Consider the following 11,478-nt stretch of genomic DNA (forward strand, 5'->3'; position numbering starts at 1 on the left):
AGACATACTGGGGTAAAAAGTGGAATAAGAACATTTTTACTGTGCACTTCCTCATCTTCATCTTCACATACAGTATATCCTCAGGATAAAAGACAAAGCCTGTCTTGAAAACAGTGCACCTAACAGAATAACCTAATGTTTAAATGTTTAACTGCTGCAATTAAAAGGCAAAAGAAGAAAACAGCTGATTTTGTCCACAGGGAAGACAGCAGTGAAACATTTACAATCAGGAACAGATTGCCAGTCAGCTAGTGGCTCGGAGACGTCAGAGCAACATTTTGAGAAACATCTGGCTGTCCTTGAGGAGAAACTGAGCATCACCTTAAAGTGAGGGAAGGTGTTTTCATCTAAGGATGCATAACATGCAAAATGAGCATGAACTTACGAACTGACCGTCATGTGCGTGTGTGTGTGTTCATTAATTAAGAGGAAAAAAAGTTTTCCAGACCTCTTTGGCCCTGTGTGAAAAACTGACTGCCCAGACATTCCTGTAATAACAAAACTGAAAGTTTGTGTTAATTCACAGTTCCTTTAGTGTAATATAAATGGCCATGTGGGTCGGTCTGTGTTAAATGAAAAAGCTGTAAAAAGTCCAAAATTTACACTCTCTGTCACAGTTAACACAGCTCTCCAGTGGGCCAATTCTGGGCCCCAGGACTTATGTTTGTCACCTCTGCATTAGACTAAAAATAGGAAGCCACCAGGAAAAATCAGTGGTTACTCTTGCAGCACCAACGACGTCTGATCCTGAGGCGACGGCAGTGGTTGCCTGGTTGGAGGAAACCTGAGGCAGACTGGCAGCAATCACTCTCAGACAGATTTTCAAAGGTGTGCAAATAACTGGCATCCAACTGATGAATGCAGACAGACTCCCAACACGTTGACTGTTGTTGAAATCGCCATCCTGCAACAAATATGTCACCATTAGTAGAAGGTTCTGAGTGAGCTCCCTAGTTAATGTGAATTCCTGTGCATGCAGACAGCACCAGATTTGGGAACTTTACTTGCAAACTGATAGCAGACAGACATCTTATTGCTGTAATTGCCTGCGACTGGTCATAAACTTGTTGCCATCTCCCAAGCAGCCATTTCAAAGTTCATTGCATGCAGTCACAGTACGTTTGGTCTCCAATCACAGTTTTCTTTGTGTGACAGTAGAATAATGAAATGTCCATTAAACTACAACCAAGCTGGATTTGAATTACACTGTATTCTGATGTGGGATTGGTTATTGTTTGCTTATTATTAAACACTGCACCTTAAAACTTCCCATTAACAGTGTTAATGCTGTTATATCTTCGGTAAGGTTTGGATTCATGAATTAAAAACCTCTGTTTTGTTTTCCTGCAGATACTCTCCCCTCAGAGAGTTTCACTGAACCTATTTTTATTCTCTACGTTGTGTGTCTGGATGATACAGTGCGCACATTTATGTAAATATATGTTAACTAGGCCTTTTGTAGACATTTGAGTTCTCCAAAACTAAAATTATTTTTGCTGTTTTGTTAGGAAGCTCTATATACACACAGCAAGTCCACGCTGTCTTTGACCTGAAAATAAATAAAATCTGGTTAAAATATTTTTCATAATCTAAAACGTAACCACTGTCATTTATTTAAATTCAAAAAGCATCATTTGCAGTTTTCCAGAGTACAGCAAAGAAGTGACACAAACACATGAAATTCTGTGTTTGATCACGTTGTTCTTCCTTGGCTCCTCCATAAAGCATGCACTAGCTCTCACACAATCAATCCCATCTTTATTAAAGAGACACAGAGAAGCATTTCGACCACGGGCAGTTTTTCCTTTCATCTGCTTCTATCTGAGGAAGCCAATCTCAGCGCAGCAGGTTGGTACACAGGAACAAAGAGAGTGGCCGCAGTGCCCTTTTTGCTACAGGGTGATGCTGTGGATAAAAATAAACACCTTCACATATCCATTTGAAACAATATGAGCATGAGTGTTGCGATATAAATCACTTTTGTCATGACCCATAACAACACGAGTTATTGATTACAGCAGTAAGACCTCAGTCAAGTGGAGTGCTAAGGGAAAGTGTCATAATCAATCATTTGCTTATCAAACGTGACAAGTCGAAGGATTCACTACTGTCACAGTAACTGTAACATAATCACACTTCCTCACATGGACAGTTTCATTATATTTACAATGTAATAATATGAAAATTGTGTTTAACATCTGAAGAGAAATGCATAAATCATGTAATTTGCAGCTGAAGTAATCACCAAATAATATAGTTCATGGAGGATTTTTCATAACTTTGACATTTGTGACCTGCTTGTTTAAAGTTACAGTGCCAAGCATCACACATGCTGAATACTGTTTCTGTTGTTTAGGGTTTGCTGAAAATATGCCCACACCTGTCCACCACCAGGCCCTACTGACTCTACCATCTGAATGTGGCAGCAGAAGTTGAGACCCATCAGACCAGGCAACTCAACCCTTACATTCTTTTGGTGAATATATGTGAGCTCTAGTCGCAATTTCCTGTTCTTAGTTTTCAGAAGAGGCACCCAGTGTGGTCTTCTGCTGCTGTAGCTCATGTTGTTCGAGGGTTCAGGGATGCTTTTCTGCATGGTTAATTTGTAGAGTTGTTGGTTAGTGTAGAAAACAAGTTTCAGCACTATTAGAGAGCAGACTGTTCATTACTGTATGGCTCTACTTTTTATATATCAATTGCACAAAAGCAGAGAGTGCAGAGAGCTGCAGGTCTATGTTTTTAGCAGTAAAATAATTTTCATGTGCATGATCACTACTAATGTGAGTCCTTTGCTAAACTACAGTGGGGTTCAGTTCCTTTCGGCATAAGCACTTTAAAGCACAGTCACTTAAGGCGTTACTACATGCTTAAACTCTGAGTTGGGAACTTGTGATTGAACTTACTGACAGAAACATCGACACTTTCCACTACAGAGACACACCGTGAAGATCGAGTGAGCAATAATTGCTTACTGTAGATCAGAACAGTCTCTTATGCTATTCTGCCTCATTACATGCAAAATAATAAGGTGCAATTTAGAAATGATTTTTTTTAATTGATTCCCTCCTGTTCAGAGCCCATTTGTATAATAAACTGCTGCATTCAAAGTGCCCTGAATCACGAGTACAATAGATGCACACAGATTGGTCTTGGTGTCACTGTTGTGGACTCGGTGACAGCTCACAGAGTTTCACAGCACACATAGTCTGAACAACAGGAGCTAAGTGTAAAGAATAATTCACAGTCACTCTGCACTGCGGGCGACGTTACCAGATATATGATACACAGCTGAGTGCACAGTACAAATCTGTCCTCACAAGCAGCCACCCTGCAGGATTACAGTATACTATGAATCCTCTATGCCACAGACTATATCTGCACAGGAAGTCCTTATCGTTATGTGATCAGACTCTACAGAAGGAAGCTGGACTTCATCTGTAGCTTGCTGCCTGCAGTTACCCAGACTATAGATGTGTATCGTGGCACCACAATGAAGAACATGCCTGTGACTTTCAATTATAAGAGGAAAACGGATGTCAAATACAACACATCTTCTTTCCCCAGTATCATAAATGTTTCTGCTGGCTTTAGATATTAAGAGAGTTTGTGCTGCTACCTGCTATCTGCTATGTGCTATCTGCAAATCATTTGTAAGACAGGAGACTCTCAGCTCAGTCTTGAGAAAATAAGACTGAGATTAATTGCGGATGAAACAGTAAGGAGTAGGAAAGCAAAGAGTAGCGGCATAATATGCAAACAAGATGACAGTGAATGTATTAGAAGACAGAAAATCTTAAATAAAGGAAAGAAAATCAGCTCCCTTGAGGAGAGCTCAGAAGGAGGAGAACAACCAGATCAGAGATGCCTAGAAGGAGAAAAGTGAACAGATCAAAGGTTGTTTTTTTAAAAAAAAGAAAAGAACAAAGAAACAAGCAAAAGTAGATTGGGACAGCTTGTGAAGGAAATAAGAATATGCTTAGCGGCAGATTAAACAAAAATGAACATGAATATATGAAGAAATGGCAGCCTTAATATGAGAGGAATGACTGGCCTAATTTAGAGCGAGCAGTGGAAACAGAAAAGTGATGCTCTTGAGAAGAAGAGCTTTGGGAAAGAGCTGACTGATGATGGGCATAAATCGAAAAGAAACATGGAAATGGTGGAGAAAGACGAGTGCAAACTGCAGTTGTGTATCTTCTGAAGGAAGATGAAAGACGAGCACAGCTGAGCTAAATGAAGGAACTCAAACACCCAAGGTTTCAGGAGATCCAGCTTCAGATACGTTGTCTCAGCTCGTACTTCTCGCAAATGAAACATCAGATCAGTTCAGAACAAACACTTAAAGGTGAAATAAGACTGCATATGGATTCTCTCTGGCTTTTAAAATAGACCATACTTATCCCTGTGAATATGTGAATACTTATAATCCTATCCTTCCTACTGCTAACTGTGGTGGCGAGGTGTGGTTTGTGGATCAACTGCAGCAGTGGGGCCGTGCCAGTGTAGGCTGTCAGCCATCAGCTAATCAAGATTCTCCTATTTGTCACAGCAGGACACCAGACCCAGAAGTGTATGGCAGAGAGAAATCAAGCTGTGGCCGGCAGTGACAGAGCAGCAGCGAGACCTACTCAAGGAGAGCTGCAAACACAGGGCATTTGTGAAGAACAGAGTGTATAAAAAAGTCTATGTGAAAGGCTGATCAGAGTGTCTGGGGTCATGTGTGGGGTCTCCCCATAAAAGTCGGTGTTACACCAGGGTTTACTGGCAATCCAGGAAATACTGGGGATTATAGCGACTGTGCATCAATCTGGAAGTTGTTTGGCTTTGCATCTGGTTTTATTCTGTTGTTTCCATAAGAATTAAGAAGTTAGCAGCCATGTGTTGCCAATCAAATGCATTCAATTAACCGACATCAGCATGTGCGAGCACCTCTGTGAAAGCCGAAGATTAGGTAGTTCGTTAGACTGGAGTGTTCAGGTGTGTGTTAACATGATGCCACAGTCTTTTAAGGAGTGGACGTCTGAAAGCGTGCAGTGCTCTGACAACTCAGACTCTACAGGCCTCAGTTAGCATGTTAAATGTTAGAGTTCATGACAGTACAATTACAAAAATACTGAATAAGCATGGCTTGTTTGGAAAGGTTCCCAGGACAAAGCATCTTCTCTCTAAAAAGAACGTGGCAGCATGGCTTAGGTTTACAAAGCTGCATCTGAATGAATCACAAGACTTGAAATGTTTGGCCTAATGCACAGCGCCATGTTTGGAGAAAGCCAAACACAGTATATCAGCACAAACACCTCCTACCAACTGCCAAGCCAGTGCTGAAGACGGAGTGAAGATTTAGGCTTGTTTTGCAGACCTAGACACAAAATATTGAAGACATAAATATGAGGCCATCTCCCCGCATAGCAGACAGGTCTGGCCCGTATCTGGTGTCAAGCCGGCACTGCTGGCTGACTTCTGGCATGGTAAGTGGTATGTCAACCAGATACGGGCCAGGCCTGGTGTAGATGGCACTGTCTCTGTGATGGCATGCCATATCTGGCCCGATTATGGTTTGGTTTATGTGGCCCAGGTCCATAGAAAACATGTCTTCCCCGGATCCGGCATCAAGTTGGAACTTCTGACTGACTGGTGTCATGCCAGGGTGTAAGTCAACCAGATGTGGGCCAGGTCTGGCAATGATGGCACCATTTATGTTCCTATTTTTGTTAGAAGACCTAAATGCCATGTTGCAATACTATACTGCTATACTACTATACAGCCAATGTTTCAAATGCAGGTTTGACAGGTTTGTGAGTGTACACTTTATCCAAAACCTAGTGAAGATTTACTCCTGTTCGATCCCTGTCTCGTCCAGTCAAGAGTGTGAATGTGAATGAATGTAGTTAGGAAGCACTCAGTTTAGAGAAATTGTGTGATTGGGTGAATGTGGCATGTTGTATAGAGCACTTTGAGTAATCTGGGAGACTAGAAAAGCTCTATATAAGAATCAGTCCATTCACTGTGTGAACAGAGTTTTGTTATGTTCCGGCACATGTTGTTATTACATGGCTTGATTAAGGTACACATTAGGCATCTGGGGCCAGAGCTGAAACCAGAGCTGAAACTGTTCTGGGCCAACACAGGGCCAGCAGTGCGTCTGCAACTGGCCTTGTGATGGCCCATGTGTGGGCCACCAAAGGGCCGTCATTCTTTGCGGTATGTGGGCCATGTGTAAGCACATTGTGTGGGCCAAATCGGGGCCATACCAGTTTTGCTATGTGGGTCTGCGACAGCTAAAGCTTGGCTAAAATTGGAACATGCAACAAGACAATGATCCTGAAGCAGAGCAGAAAATCCACAACACAAAGGCTCAAAAAGAAAAGAGTCAAGATGCTGCAAAGGTCCCATCAAAGTCCAGACCCCAAACTGATTGAAACCATATGCTGAACCTTAAGAGAGTTGTGCATAAACAAGTGCTTACAAAACTCAATGAACTGAAGCTAGGATGTAAGGAGCCGTACAAAATTCCTCCACATCAATGTGAGAGACTGATGAAGTCATACAGAAAAGAACTGCTTTAACTTATTGCTGCTAAAAGTGGTACTTAGTGTTTCACAGGACTGCAGAGAGTGCTCCGAAAGCGTTCTTTTTCACGTAATTGTGCAGTAACATCAAAGTCAATGTCCGATTTCGGAACCGATGCACTCGGGGCTGGATTGATATGAAAAGAGTTTTTTAATGTTAGTTTGCCTTTGGGGAAATCCATATTTATAGAGATCCTGTCTCTTTCTTCTTGTGTAAGGTTGTACTATTTGCACAGGCTCAGGCCATTATATCAGCAGTCATGTCTCTTGTCTCGATATGTTTGAATAAGATACAACCGTGCGGTGCTCAGCGCTGACACGTTACAAGTGCAGCTCTTGTAATTTTAGTCAGGGTGCAGGGCAGTGTGAGGAGCAATAGGGCGGTGTGGAATAGCATAGACAGCTTTTTGGCAAATGCATATAGTCATTGTCTATGTTAGCATGAATATATTTTATTTAAAGTACACTACAGTCAAAGCAGAATGTCTTTGCTATCATTAAGGAACCTGTCGCGCGTTCCTCCCCCTGCTTTTATCATTTAAATTAAAGTTCAGCGGCTGTATGAAACAGTGGCATTTCAGTACAGTAATTGAGGGAGGAAGCCAGTGTTCTGTGGCACAGTGATTTTGTGACAGAAGCTGGTATTTTATAACAGTAAAACCAGCATAAAGCAAAGGCATATGACCTTTTGCCCTTTAGACATTACTCATCAAAATACAATCTTTCCTATATTCTGCAGCTCTTATATGTTGCCCACCCTCCCAGTTTTGCGTGCGTGCGTATGTGCTCCCCATCCCACACACACACACACGCTCTAAACAAACATTATGTCAAAAGAGCCTGGAGACATTCTCTTTGTTTTTATGACTGTAGTTGGCAATTTAATCCAATCCTGTGAGAACAGCCCGTAGCTACCAGAGACAGCTGCATAATGAAATCTCACACAGAGGAAACCTGACAGCTCTGTCTGCCTGGAATCCTCCTCCTCCTCATGATGTACAGCGATTGTCCCTCTCCTCTTTCACACTTTTCATTTGTCTTCTTCTTTATGTCCACTCCTTATTGTTGTCTCTCCTACGCCTTGTTGCGTGATGTCCCGCGTCTCTTTGACTGTCATCTGCTGTGGTCAGATCCTGGGTGGTGAAATGCTCTCCCTCATCTGTGGATGCTGAACCATTTTTTTAATAAGCACTCCCGCTGGGCATTAAAAGCCGCACAGCCAATCAGCTTTCATTAGCACGCAGATCACTGAAGACAAAGTAGGGAGTAGCTAATGACATGTATACTTTGGGTTTGTGAGAGGGGAAAGCAGAATACAGCTCTGGTTTCTCAGTGCCTGAAGAAGAGAGTAACCAAAGGATGTCCAGATATAGGATATCACAGTTTCAGCATTTTTTTTTATTTTGTAAATTGAAAAAATTAAATTAAATTCCAACCAGCTTATTGAGTCTTGTTGAGCTCATTGAACTCATTAAACTCTCCCAAGATTTACAAACACAGTGTAAAAATCTTAAATTACATCTCATTTCTTCATATTTTCTCAGGATAATTGCAAATATTGCCAAAAGTATTCACTCATCTGCCTTCAGATGCACACGAACTTAAGTGACATTCCATTTTTAATCCACAGGGTTTATTTATGGTGTCGGCCCACCATTTGTAGCTATAACAGCTTTAACTCTTCTGGGAAGGTTTTCCAAAAGATTTAGGAGTGTGTTTGTGGGAGTTTTTGACCACTCTTCCAGAAGCACATTTGTGAGGTCAGACTGATGTTTGACAAGAAACCCTGCCTCGGAGTCTCTGCTCTACTTCATCTCAAAGATGTTCTGTTGGGTTGAGGTCAGGACTCTGTGCAGGCCAGTCAAGTTCTTCTACACCAAACTCACTCATCCATCTCTTTAAGGACCTTGCTTTGTGTACTAGTGTGCAGTTAGGCTGGAATAGGAAAGAGCCATCCCCAAACTGTTCCCATAATGTTGGAAGAATGAAATTGTCCAAAATCTATAATGAATTCCTTTCACTAAAACTAAGGGGCCGACTCCTAACAAACAACCCCACACCTCTCCACCAAACTTTACATTTGGCATAATGCAGTCAGACAAGTTCAGTTCTCCTGACAAGCGCCAAACCCAGTCCATTGGATTGCCACATGGAGAAGCGTGAGTCATCACTTCAGAGAACATGTCTCCACTGCTCTAGAGTCCAGTGGCGGTATGCTTTACACAGTTGCATCCCACACTTTGCATTGCACTAAGTGATGTAAGCCTCAAATGCAGCTGCCCGGCCATGAAAACCCATTCCATGAAGCCCTCTACCCACTGTTCCTGAGCTAATCCGTAGGCCATATGAAGTTTGGAGGTCTATAGCGATTAACTCTGCAGAAAGTGCAGAAAGTGACCTCTGCACACTTTGTACCTCAGCATCTGCTGACCGCGCTCTGGGAACCACTTTGTTTCTGAGTCGCTGTCATTCCCAACAACACCTAACTGTGGAATATTTAGTAGAGTGGAAATGTCACAACTGGACTTGTTGCACAGGTGGCATCCTATCATTGTACCACACATGAACTCACTGAGCTCCTGAGAGGGAGTCATTCTTCCACAGATGTTTGTAGATGCAGGCTGCATGTTTAGGTGCTTCATTTTGCCAGTTGGTTGCTGATCACCTGTGGCCATGTAAGTGATTGGAACACCTGAATTCAATGATTTAAATAAAGTGAATACTTTTGGCAATGTAGGATATGAAAGCGGACACTTCATTTCATGTCTCAGCTCTACACACTACAGTTATTAGTGGCTAATTATGTGAATATTGACAGTCAGAGGAAAGTTATGACAGACTTTCTACATGCTGAGTGTCAGCCTGACAAGAGAGAGATGTAGCAACAGATGAAGTGGAACCCACAGACTCTCTGTCCGGAGCGCTCTGGAGAAGTCTGAACTCAATTTGTCTTGCCTTGTCTCAATTGCTGATCAATACCAATTGTATTACAAGTGGAGCAGAGCCACGTCAGTGAGCACAGTCAGCACCTGCACATAGATGGATTGGTGTGGGAATATTGGCAATGCTGCTGTTTTTTCATATCAGGGAGAAACACATAGTAACTGAATCCATCCCTCGCGTCACGTATTTAAATAGCAAATTAACGATGATCATATTGTCAGTTATTTGATCACAAAGTCAATTTGAGGTCTGAATCATGAGCAGCTGCATGTCAAGAAAATAGAAGGAAGAAAGCACTGAAGCCAAAATATTGCAAAAGAGACTTTAGGAGTTTTTTGTTGTTTGTTTTGTTGTTGTCTTTCAAAAGGACAGTACAGCACGTGGAATTACAGTATAGAAGCCAAATCAGAGTTTGAACGATTCTAACCAGCTTGAAAGTCAGTATTTGTAATGACCACATTTATCCTTCAACACAGCCTGCGCTCTCTTAGTCAAGCTTTTCTGTCATTTCTTTAAGTAGTAGAAGGATTAGGCTAGTAGGCTTCTTGGAGGACACTCAGAGCTCTGCTTTGGATGGTAGCTGCCTTTTTGTTCAGCTCTCAGGTGCATTACAAATACACTTTAGAATGGGTTCTTTGGGAAGTTATTATGTGTTCACAAAACACTGGTTTATCCCTTGAGTAAGGTGCCTTTAATAAATACTGATCGGTGGGGCTTCTTGGATGCATATATTTTCTATTTTCTTGCCAAGAGATTTGCACTTCAGTCTTACTTTCACTGATCTGGCTCTTTACTTTCATTTTGTATTATGTCATAGTTTATTTGCCTCCTGGGTGAGGTGTGCCAGTCATGTCCCAGCGGGAGGAGGCCCTGGGGCAGACCCAAGACACGGTGGACAGATTATGTCTCTCGGCTGGCCTGGTGTTCCCCCTAACCAGATACAGAAGGTGGCTAGGGAGGTATGGTGTCTGCTTAACCAGTGTCTTGAACAAAATGCTACTATAACAAGTGTTAGGTCTTACAAGTGTACAGAAATAATTAAAAAAAAAAAAACCACACACACACAAATTTTTCATAGAATATTACAAACAATTTTAGCTTTAGTGGTTGTTGTTTTGGGAGGTTGTCTCAAACAAAGATGTAAGGAGAGCTCTGTGGCTTTTAGCAGAGACAGGAGAAATGAGGGACATTTTTACATAATTGTACCATCATCTTGTCCAATAACTGCATGAAAAAAAATCTGATAGATTTGAACTGTTTTAAGTACAGAAATGTCAAATATTACAAAATCCAAAAGTTAATTCCATATATACAAAGAATATTGGGACCACATTTACAGAAGTGTTAAAAGCAGCTCTTTCATTATGTGTGTTATTATTACATCGTAATGCTGAAAGGCAGAACAGTACCAGCATGAACAGAAGTAACAGAGAGCAGACAATCGTTCCGCTGAAACAGTTACATAAGTCTGAAAATGTCAGGTAAAAGCAGGCAGTGCAGTGAAACATCAGAGAGTTTGATTTGAAGGTAAACAAACATTGCATTTAAGTGCAGCTTTTATGCAGCTTGAGGACAGAAAGAAAAAAACCCAAGAAAGACTCTGGGCTCAGTTTCTTGGAAAAAGAGTGATTCTTTGTTGACTTTCAATTTCTCACAAGAAAGGGGCTAAAATCAAGACCATGCACAAAGAAATCCACATCCGCAGGAGGTCTGCAATTATATTGCTTCATACGGTCTTTGGCTCAGCTGGAAAAGAGAGGTGCTGTAGATCCTGTCATTAGCTGAATAAAAATGCATTTCAGCCTGCAAGAAAGTCCTGAAAGAGAGAACCAGTCAAGTCAGCAGCAAACGAGGGTGCAGCCGTGATGAGTCAGTGCTTAATTATTACACAACCTTGGTCCTCAATGACATTATTGGAAACTGATTCTGATGATTACTTCATGGTGTATTTTATGAGACATGAAAT

The sequence above is a fragment of the Neolamprologus brichardi genome, chromosome 14 (assembly GCF_056152115.1).
Source record: "Neolamprologus brichardi isolate AB-2024 chromosome 14, ASM5615211v1, whole genome shotgun sequence".
Taxonomy (NCBI): domain Eukaryota; kingdom Metazoa; phylum Chordata; class Actinopteri; order Cichliformes; family Cichlidae; genus Neolamprologus; species Neolamprologus brichardi.